We start from the raw sequence: 12,500 nt of genomic DNA, 5'->3' as shown, positions 1-12,500 counted from the left end.
TATATATATATATATATATATATATATATATTGGGACTGACTTGATTATACCCGTTTATTAAACAAAGAATGTTCTGCTGTAGATAATAAAAGCCAGAGTTTAATCGATGTTTTACAGATCTAAATGTATGAATGTGAGCAGATGATGTTTATTAGACAGGTCGTGGTTTGTCTCCAGCTCCTGCACGGTGTTGCATTGTCGATATGTGGGTTCAATGATCAGCTTCTCTTAAACGTTATTTATGACGTCTGTTTATTTTTTTCTTTCATATGTAAACAAAAAATATCACTGTAAATGCGCTGTATGCATATATGCGTGGATATATTGGTATATACATAAAGAATCGAAGAAAGGTATATATTATTTATGAGTAATGGTATATATGTGTAGTGGTAACGATCTCCTACATGTGTGTGTGTTGATACAGTATAACTTTAAATTATTCTCTATATTCTTTATCCAACTATATGCATGTGTACGTAATTATGTATGTATATATGTAAGTATATAATATTATTCTTTTCTACTCTAGGCACAAGGCCCGAAATTTGGTGGGAGGGAGCCAGTAGATTAGATTGACCCCATACGCAACTGGTACTTAATTTATGGACCCCGAAAGGATGAAAGGAAAAAATTGACCTCGGCGGAATTTGAACTCAGAACGTAACGGCAGACGAAATACCGCTAAGCATTTCGCCCGGCGTGCTAACGTTTCTGCCAGCTCGCCGCCCTAAGTATATAATATTATTAAATATAAATCTGACCGAAGTAATACAACACAGGTTTTGTGGGTGAGGTTCGGGGACGGGGGGGGGTCTATCTATCTATCTATCTATATATCTATCTATCTATATCCGTCTACCTATCAGTTTATCTATATATCTATCTATCTACTTACCTATACAAAAAGATTTACACACACACACACACACACACACACACACACACACACACATCTCTCGATACTTGACGGGATAGGTTTGTCTACCAAACTACGAAACTTCGTTTGGAGCTGAGTGAAACTTATTAAATACTTTTTTCTTTTTTTTTTTTTCTGTCTTTGTAAATTTCTGATAGACATGGTCACACACCATAATTCACCTACATATACACGCATTTTTCTATATGTATGCATTTATGAGTTCATAAATTTTCACACCCATAAATTTATATATATAAAAACAAATGCATTTCCACAAATACATACATGCACACACACACACACACACACACATACACACACACACATATATATGTATTCGGTAGATACTCATTTTTATATACCGATAATATTCGCACACATACATTTTATATATGTATATGCATCTGTGTGTTTATGTACACATACACGTATATACGCGTACACACATTTCCACTCATAATGATGTTTATATTTCGATACTAGTCTTAAACAAATACATGTAACATCTCACATATACTATTTTATCCAACGAGTCACGGAGAGTGTTTTCTACATATTTATGAGCCTTACGTAGTTTATTTTGGGATTTATAAATTTGTTTGTACAAGACTTGTAATAGTTGTGTATTACATAAATCTTATGATACACAAGTACACACACAACAAAACAAAAACAAAAAAATACTTCCAAGCTCTCTTTCTCTCTCTCAGATATCCAAATTCACCAATGCATATACTCAGACATCCAAACATAAATAAAAGCGCATACATCTATCTTTTGTACGTTTCAGGCATGTGGCTGCTGTCATACTGGAGCACTCGCTATATGAGAGAATTAGACGACAAAAGGATAAAGCAATTATCTAACGAAGTTCATTAGATCATTGTTTGTTCCTATGTCATCTCATTTTCTATTACCGCTCTGTACTCGTGCAAAACTTCATTCCGATGTATAACTGAGTTCTACACCAGGTTATTCGTTTCATAATGCCTAAGAGAAATATATACATTTGCACATACACACACTCACCCCCATCTATCTATCTATCTATCTATCTATCTATCTAATCAAATTAAAACATAGGGTAAAAATCAGATATTAATTAATATCGATTTATTACCAGGAAGCTGTGGTCTATTTCTAGCACATTAAATGTCCACTTTAGTGGTCATCTTTATATATATAAATATATATATATATATATAAATTAGCGGTTCGGCAAAAGAACCGGTAGAATAAGTACCAGGCTTACAAAGAATAAGTCCTGGGGTCGATTCGTTCGACTAAAGGCGGTGCACCAGCATGGCCGCAGTAAGACGACTGAAATAGATAAAAGAAAAAAGGAATAAAAGAAATACGCATACATGTATGTATGGGAGCCATGAGTGAAATTCTGTCTGGTCCCTTAACTAGAACTATCAGCCAAAGGGCACGTCAATCTTTCCAAAATCTTACCACAGCACTTCCGATAATGATTAAGCTACTGGGTATCGAGACATATAAAAAAAGGCGTGATGGTCAAAGTTGGAATCTCTTTAATCATACCTTTACTCGATCATATATGCATAATACATACATAACATGCAGAATACAGAAGTATATACATACACGTAATACACACATAATTTATAGATATGTATATGCATACTATATAGACATAATACATAGATATGTTATACACATGATATAATACGTAGCTTAGTACACGGACACATTGTATGATTTCATAATGCATTCATATATAAAGCTTATACAAATATACACACACGAGATCACTCTATAATCAAACGTACATAGGTGTACATCTATCAAACATGCTGTGATATTGTGCTGAGCTTTGATTTTTCAGCATTCGTACATTATTGGCAACTTCTTCAACCATTAACACAGAAACAGCAAAGAGAATATCAACAATGAAATAACTGGAATATATATTGATCGATGCATGGTTTTGTATTATGTACACGCACAGATTCATGAATACACAGAACGGAGATACAGATGCGTACGCGCTCATGCACTCAAATACAGAACACCTACACACACTCACATACGAATATAGGTGAACATTATATATATATATATATATATATATATATATATATATATCTCATGTATATATTTCATTATATACATATATCGCATATCATATATATATATATATATATATATATATATATATATATATATATATATATATATATATATATTTCATATATATATATACATATATATATCTCATATTATATATATATCTCTCATTTCATATATATATATATATATATATATATATATATATATATATATATATATATATATATATATATATATATATATATATATATATATATATATATGTATATATATATTTGATACGTGCCAGAGAGAAGATCTCCCACTATATAATCCCCCTTCGGCATTTAAGACTATTCTTTACGCTCACAGTTCAAATCATGCCGAGATCAAATCTTTTATTCTCCGGGGTCGATAAAATAAAGCACCGGTCAAGTGATGAGATCAATTTAATCTGTCGAACAATTCCTGACACATGGTGGTGGTAGTAGTAGTAGTAGTAGTAGTAGTAGTAGTAGTAGTAGTAGTAGTAGTAGTAGTAGTAGTAGTAGTAGTAGTATATTTTATTTATTTGTTTTCTTATAGGGTAATTCCACTGGTAACCGGCAAACGAGAATGTGCCAAATAGGCAGTCGTTGAAATGCTAGAAATAGCAGCCAAATTTCCTACAAATCCAACGCCAGTGTCTTTTTAGAAATGAGATATTTTGACACATTTACGGATAATTTTGTTTCGGATAATATCTGATTTACAGAGGCAATAGCCATAGCTGGAACGCTTTGATCGTAGATCTGCGATTAATGCTAACCACGGGCTAACTTAAATATGATAAGAATGAGCAAAAACTCGTCGTTTAATATGATTTTGCTATGTATCAGCTCAACCAGCAAATAAATATAAATATGATAGCTTTGTCAACATGCACGATAAATCATCATCATCATCAATACCACCATCGTGATGTGTGTGTGTGTGTGTGTGTGTGTGCGTGCGTGTGTTTAGTTGATATACAGGTTATGTGTGTAGTAAATTTAAACATTATCAGAGAACTTGTAAATATAAATTCGGGATATTTCGGGAGAGTGTATGTGTGTTTGTGAATTTATAGAGCCAGGTACCTGTGACAAGCCTACGAAACTTTAAAGTTCTATGGGGCCCGAATCTAAATGTTTGAAGCGAATAATATATATATCATCGAAGGCGGCGAGCTGGCAGAATCGTTAGCACGCCAGGCATAAAATGCTTAGCGGCATTTCGTCCGTCTTTACGTTCTGAGTTCAAATTCCGCCTGGAGCACTTTCGATTTTCATACTTTCGCTGTCGACAAAAGAAGTACCAGTTGAAAACTAGAATTCATGTAACCAATTTATCCCTTCCCACGAATTTGTTGGCTTAGTACCAATATTTGAAACCAACATTTGTAGCCCTTACTAAATATTGTGTTGAGTACCTTTCCTCCTTTTGTCCACTCACTCGTGCATGTATATATATATATATATACTCAATCCTATATATATATATATATACACTCAATCGTGTCTATATATATATATATATAACCATACACACACACGCTCACACTCATACAGCCATAACATATTTTATAGGATAAAAATTATTTTGGTAGTAAACGAGAATAAAAACCCCTCTTCACTATCATCAGGTTCAGCTAGCATATACACTCATACGTGTCTGAATATCCCCTCCGTGTACCTGTGTCTGCGTGTGCATGTGTAATAAATGTGTGTATAGGTAACATCTATATAGGTAATATATGACACAAACACTTATATCACTTTAAACTTCTCTGAGCTTAAATCTTACATGGTAAGTGGATCTTGGACTTACCCTTAATTATACAAGTATATATGATTGTGTGCGTGTGAGTGTTTTCCCATGAGCGTCACATCTATGTGATTTCGTATTAGTTTGTGATTCATTCTTGTTTGTGAACAAAAGTAGTTATTTGGAAAATAGAGCTTCTGGGAAAAGTTTACCTGCGAAGGCTTGTATTCTATCCAGGGAGAAACGACGAGTCTCCCGCTTGATGATGAAAGCCACGGATTCCTGTAGTTAAATCATCGGCTTTATTGTATGACCGACTCGAGTGAGACGTTCTTTTAGCCATTAATGAACTATTTACACGGATAATTCAAATTTATCTCTCGTTCAGTGGAGCTCTTACTACTACGACTTCTACAACTACTACTACCATCACTACTACTACCACCACGACAATCCCCACTCACAAACACACTACTACCACTACCACCACCGCTACCATTACCATAACTACTACTACTACTACGACTACCAACACCGCTAACAACTCCATCACTACCGCTGATATTTCCGCCACCACCACCACCACCACTACTACCACTACCACACCTACTACTTCTGCTACAACTGCTACTAAATTCTGACCAATGTGGCCAAATTTGAAAGTTGGGTGAGGAAGATACAACTTGTAGAGTTAACGAACCAGTTAGTGTCCGTGCTGACGTTGGTTCGAATCAAGCGTCTGGAGCGGTGTTGACTCAAATCGAACGACGCCGCTATGAATTCACAAACTAATTAAATTGCTGAAATGGCTCACTACACCTAGCTGTAAATCGGAACCATGTTTTTACGATTGGTTTCTTAAGAAAAGGAGAGGAAGAGTGAGAAGGAGAAAGAAGACTCGGTAGAACTCTGTGTGTGTGTGTGTGTGTGTGTGTGTGTGTGTGTGTGTGTGTGTGTGCATTTATATATGTATATGTATTACTTGCGTCAGTTTTGAGGCTGCGGCCATGCTGGTGTAATGCCTCAAAGTCTTTAAATGAACAAATCGGGCACAGGACATTTTAATTTTTTTTAATTTGGTACTTATTCTATCGGGTTCTTTATGTCGAAACGCTAAGTTTTGAGGAGAAAAACAAACGAACAACGGTTGTCAAGTGGTTGTGCCGAACAACGCAAAGACACTGCGCCCATGTACATATATATGCATCTACTCATATATTGTTTATATATATATATATATATATATATATATATATATATATATATATATATATATATATATATGTGTATGTATGCATGTATGTATATGTATATGTGCGTGTGTGTAACAAACATTTCTATGCACAGACACATGGACATAGGAGCATATGCATATATATATATATATGTACACACACACAAATATACATGTACATAGACGTATGTTTATATGTATATATGAGAATACGTGTGTGTGTGCGTGTGTGTGCGCGTGCGTGTGGGTGTGTGTAAGAAACATTTCGTAAAATTGGGCCGGTTCATATTTCTGTTTGCAGACAAATTGTTGTTTATTTGAGGTTGGGAGCTAATATTAACCCCATATTCTGAATAGAAAGGTCGCGCTGGTTGGCAATGTTGCTCTACATTCGATAGATTGACCTCACAGATGGCTGAGAGAGTGAGTTTCGGTAGTTCCCTAAGCTATATCCTCATGTACGTGTGTGTGCGTGTGCGCGCGAGCGCTTCTCTCTCTCTCTCTCCCCACACATATGTATAAAATATAAGCAATATAGTTGAGCAACTTTAATTAACAGAAATTATCTTTGCAATTAAAATATTAAAAACTGTCTTTCAACTCCAAGGATGTCAGCTCACCTAACTACATTTTGTAAAGTTCTACAAATCCATGTTCATATATATATATATATATATATATATATATATGTTGTTTTTTTTAGATTTTTTATGTGAAATCGTGTGTTGAAACAGATGTTGCAAAACAAATATATATATATATATATATATACATATATATATATATATATATATATATATACATATATAAGTGTGTTTGCGTATATCTCTTTTACTCGTTTCAGCCATGCGGCTGTGGTCATGCTGGAGCACCACCATAGTGATAATAATAATACCATATATATATATATATATATATATATATATATATATATAGTACTAATAATACCATATATATAATATATACATATATATGCATACAGAAGAGAGAGAGGGAGAGAGAGGAAGAAAATGAGGGATAAAGAAAGAGAAGTTGATAGATATATACATGTATTCAAGTGCACAAGTGTATATACTGGGGATCTTATCGATTTTTATATGAATTCCTCTACGTACTCAAAGTGTGTGACTGCGTTTGTATCTGCGCATGTGTGCTTGTGTGCATGTATATGTAGTTAAATTTTGATTTTGTTCATTTATTTATTTTAACCACCGGAGCGAGAAAATGAGTTCCACAACCTTAGCAGAGTTACTTAAAGGACGCATCTCTGGAAAGTCTCCCTTCTCCCGTATCCCACACTCGTTGGCGACAGGTGACCTCGCCGCTATGCCCGAAGTGACGAACTGTTGGATTCTGAGATCAAAGCTAGTATCATTTAATTTTCGCTTATGTAGAGAGATTCCTATCCACTCAACCATATCTGCTCACGTACATATCCCCACACAACCACGTTGTTGCCTTTCTTTGCGATTTTACCTTTGTTAAAGCCCCAGACAGATATGCCTAAGACACCGTTGAAAAAATATGTATCATATACAGATTTAATAGTTCCATGTCTGTCTAGCAGAGGCCCACATACTGCTGCATACACAGACATGCAATGAAGATGCATTACAATGTAGCAGTTTGTGCATTATTGTCTTAGTTTCTCATGCCAGTATGTTAATTGAAAGGAGTTCAAAACTGACACTGGTTTTAGTTTGATTGTGGCGTGATATTTTAATATTTTCATTGGGGTTGCTGTTTAATCCTCCATGAGTTCTAATCAAGAAGACGTATGATCAAATGTATCCTAACCGTGACCATCGCGTCTATCTTTATATATATATATATATATGTTCTTTACTTTTTTTTTTTTTGCAGACAATATATATATAGGAACTGAATGCACCCTTCCAACATACCGTACCTTAGGACTAAATTACACTTCATGTGCCCTTCACTTATTTTCTTTTAATTTATTTATAATATTTATTATGTCGGGGCATAATATGAGGAAGATTTGGCTACAATTTCTAGCGGGTCGAGCAAATACTTCCTCAGTGTGTAATATAGTATAAGTTGTGATGTTGTGTTGTGTAGAATATGACCTGGCATACTCCTAGTGAAGGTTGTGGTATGATGTTGTTATTGTTGTTGCGTAAACCCAGGATAGACCTAACCGAGCAGGACTCTGATCAACAGCTATATAGCCATCATCATTTTAGTTCATTTATTTGCTTTTTTCTTTTGTTTTTGTTTTTTTTAATCAACGACTACATTGTCTACATTTTCTGCTTCTGAAATACTTTGTGGGAAGAGATTTCAAGGATTTTAGCTGCTATTACTAGCAGGTTCGAGAATGACAGCTTAGAAAGTCCCTTCCGTAAATTAGTAGCTTATTGTAGTATGGGATGTGATGTAGTGTTGTGCAGGCTGGGATATACCTGCCGGGTGGTATGCAGTGTAGGCGACAATATTGTTAAAGGGAGTAGTAGATGTATTCTAACGGGGTGAAGACAGCGGAGTAATGTAGGGCACATTGTGATTTAACTAAAGCATCGATGCGAGCGGTTGTTTAGCCTCAGATCAAATCTGAACTAGCAAACCTATAATCAAAGGAGTCCTAATCGTGACCATTCCACTTTCCCCCCACATAAGCATGTGCAAAATCTAAGAGGTCTTTTTTTTTTTTTTTTTTTTTGCTTTTAAGGCGATGCATGTAATTTGAGGGAGATATTGGCTGCTATTTCTAACACCGAATGGCTATTTTGGAGCCTGATGGGAATGTTGGACAGTGCCGTAGTGTTGTTGTTGTCAGTAGTTGTATTGCTGGTGGTGCTGGTGGTGGTAGTAAGGATAGTAGTAGTAGTAGTAGCAGTAGTAGTAGTAGTAGTAGTAGTAGTAGTAGTTTCGGTGGTGGTGGTGGTGGCGGTGGTGGTGGTGGTGGTAGTAGTAGTGGTTGCAGCAGCAGCAGCAGTAGTAGCAGCAGCGGTGGTGGTGGTGGAGCTGGTAGGGTTAGTGGTGATTCTACTGTTTATCGCGGTGCTGCCGCTGTCGCTGCAGCTGATGTTAGAGCAGTTGTTGGTTGTTTATGGAGATGATCAGGAAGATGATGATGACTGCTGCTGTCAATTGCCGTTGTATTTTGTAAAGGTGGCGGCATAGATGGAGAGGGATGCCGGTGTAGCTGGGAGGAATGGCGTTTGCAACATTTCCATGCTTCCACGTGGATGAATGCGTGTTACATTATTATATATGCCCGAAGGCTACAAGCCTATTTCAATATTCCACTATTTTAATAATTTCATATTAATATTAATTTAATGAAGTATAACGGTGTGTGTGAGGGGAGGGAGGATAGAAACCGTGGAACAGAAACCGGATTAAAAGGAGTGTTCAGTTATTTCCTTATATCTTTTCAATACAAATTATATGCGAATTCGAACTTCGCTTCTCATTAGGTCTCTATCGATAATATGTACGTACGTATGTATGTATGTATGTATGTATGTATGTATGTATGTATGTATGTATGTATGTATACGAGTAATTGCACTCGGAACACAACGTGTTAGTGCAAAACTTCTATATTTATACAAATTGGATCTGCCTGTTTCATCCCGTTTATTTTAGTCATTCCATACACAACAGAGTTAGTACTTGGATCACTTCCGATGTTGGTTATGGTGGAGGATGTGGTGTAGATGTTTTTATCGCTGTTGTTGTTTTTGAGACATAGGTTTACCTACCCAAGCTGTAATAAAAAAAAGCTACGATGAGAAACGTACGGTAGAGCCCGTCCCCACATTTTTCCTTTAATATTTTTTTTAACTCTTGTTTTGTTTCTACAAATTATATTCTGGACTACATTATCAAACATGTCTTTCATAATTTACGTAGCGAGCTCCTATTTTTTTTTTTTTGTAGGTTCATCAGCCACATACATACTCTCTTTGGAGTGGTGGTGGCGTCGGAAGGGGTGGCAGTAATGTTACAGTGTAGTGGTGATGGTGGTAGGGGAATTGCATGACTCCAAGGGCTCCCATATCAAACAGGGCCTATAGCACATGGGTGATGGAACTAACGACTAGGCATGTCTCAAGGATCCAATTCATATTTATACCATGACTAACTGTGGACCATACTGCACATATCAATCTCCAGTGCTGAATCCTAAGGGACACAGTGTCTATTCTTCTGCACCTGTACGTTCCCATGGTGACCATAGCAGACCAGGAAACGTTTTCACCGTCAGAGAGTGCCAATTGTTGTCCTTTTGCACCAATTGCTGATAGTGTTTCACAACAGGGTGTTTGAGTTTAGTGAGACTTTCCCAACTATTTGTGTGTATGTGTTCATCATGCCTGTCCTTAATGTGTAGGAAAGGCAATTTCTTTTTTAATCGTGTTACTATAGTAGCACTCAGCGGTATGATACCTGTCTTCATATAGTGATGAGGACTGTGGACGCTGAAGCTTGTTGCAGCTATAAACTATGCCTCTCACATTTTCATGTCCTTAGCATTTTGATATGTATATAAACTGAAGACATGTAGTGTGTACAAGCTATTATTAAACTATGTAAAGATGTTAGTAAGTTTTGTAGTTTGTTGAGGTATATGGCTGAGAGTCTGGAGATCAAGGTGGGTAGGACTAATATTAAACAACTTAGCCCTTAATGGATCTCTTGTGTTAACGTTGATGATGGTGTTTCTGTTGTCGCTAGTAGGAGTGGGTGCGCAAAGGCGTTAGTGCTGTTGGTGATGGTGGTATTTGTGATGATGGTGATGATGATGATGATGATGACGATGTTGTTGATATTCGATGCATTGGCAATGGTGTTGCTGATGGTTCTGGTAGCGTTGTAGTGATAACGATGCACAAAGGTTTGTTTGTGCTGCTGATGATGGTGCTGTTGGCAGTGATCTTTTTGATGTTGGTGCTGGTGGTGTTGGTATTGGCGATGACGCTAGTGGTGGTATTGGCGATGACGCTAGTGGGGTTAGTAACGATGTTGTTAGTGTTAATGCTGGGGCTGGGAATGGTGGCTGGGGTGACAGTTTTGTTTGTATCAGAAAAAAGAAATTTAGCCTAATAGACGGAAATCAGTTAAAAAGATACCCTTGATATATCGATATCGGTCACGAATTTGAAATGGAAATCCCTTAAGAGTACGTTTATTAGATCGATACAATAACGCACCTGTCATGTAATGGAGTAAAATTAATTCACTATTCTTCTCTCATAAAAAATAAAAAAAATTAAGCCTTATGGTTACGTTAGGGGTGATTATTTGTTTGAGTGGAGAATTAGGGGAATCATTAGAGAGTCGGAAAAATTGTTGAGCGGTATTTCTACCAGCTCCCTCTGCCCTAAGTTCAAATCTCACCGACGTCAACTTAGCTTTTTATCCCTAGGTGGTCTAATTCCATCCCTTCAAAATTGCTGGCCTTGTATCTCAATTAAAGATAAATATTAGAATGATGAAATCGTAGATTCGTTAGAGCACCAGGCAAAATACCACGCTATCTTTATTTTTTTCCGGCATTATCTGTTTTGAGTTCAAATTTTGCTGACGTCAGTTTTGATTTTCAGCGTTTCGAGGTCGATGAAATAAGTACCAGGTGAGCACTGGTCTCAATGATACCAACTCACTCCCTCCCCACAAATGTTATGCCTTGTCCCTATAGTAGAAACTATTTATTATTATTTATGACAGGGGAGGCAATAGTGAGCTAGAAAAAAAAAGAATAGCCCTTGTGATATTTAGCCCACCCCCTCTGTAGATCTGAATTAAAATCCTATAAGTACTATAAAAGTACAGAGAATCGGTATAACCAGCAATCTCCCTTGTTTTTTCTTCCCTCGTCTCGTCCTCAAATGTATAGAATTGTGACAATGGGTGAAATCATCTTAAAGTCACAATCAAATTCGAGTCAGCTTTCGCCGTTGGCCATCGTGGTCGTGGCTGTTGTCATTGTTAGAGCCAAGCAATCAAGCAATCGTCATTGTTTACACTACGTAAGTTCAGGACGAATAGGTCTAGTTGCCACTGCCCGGTCGTTATCTGTGATTACATTACCCCCATGTGTTTTCTCGCATATATTTTTAAAGCACGAACAAGGGATTAAAACAATTTGGTTCCTATTTCTAGCTGGATCAAATTTTTACCTGGTCCGCTTTTCCAAGTCTCTCCACTTTGAAAAGACTTCCCAGCAACACAAATATACTACATACATGCACACATACATGCATACATACATACATGTGCATAAATGTGTGTGAACATGTGAGTATTCGTTGACAGCAAGAGCGTACATGCAAGTGTTTTAAAACGAGTGTATTTGTATTGTGTTCGTGTGTGCGTGTGTGTATATTTGTAAACTTTGTATATGCAGTTTTCTATAACTACCTGTTTCTTTTTGCGGTTATCCAACGTGTATATTATCTATCTATCTATCTATCTCTCTATCATCTCTCTCTCGAAGATGGTGAGTGTGTGTG

General features: G+C 36.4%; 1 protein-coding gene across 2 annotated transcripts in view; it reads right to left on the bottom strand.

Annotated features, from left to right (window-relative positions):
- The window catches only part of LOC106868277 (uncharacterized), a 274,739-nt gene that overhangs the window by 255,632 nt on the left and 6,607 nt on the right, over window positions 1-12,500 (bottom strand). The window contains exon 1 of one of the 2 annotated variants that reach the window (XM_052971145.2): window positions 4,994-5,912. The exons of the other annotated variant lie outside the window; for it this stretch is intronic. The gene's annotated coding sequence lies outside the window, so the exon portion shown is untranslated. Of the gene's footprint in view, window positions 1-4,993; window positions 5,913-12,500 lie in introns of those variants that run through there. 2 annotated transcript variants of the gene reach the window in all.

This window comes from Octopus bimaculoides, chromosome 1, assembly GCF_046866305.1.
Source record: "Octopus bimaculoides isolate indiv1 chromosome 1, ASM4686630v1, whole genome shotgun sequence".
Taxonomy (NCBI): domain Eukaryota; kingdom Metazoa; phylum Mollusca; class Cephalopoda; order Octopoda; family Octopodidae; genus Octopus; species Octopus bimaculoides.
Note: the sequence above shows the minus strand (reverse complement) of the source record. Positions and strands in the feature narration are given on the sequence as shown.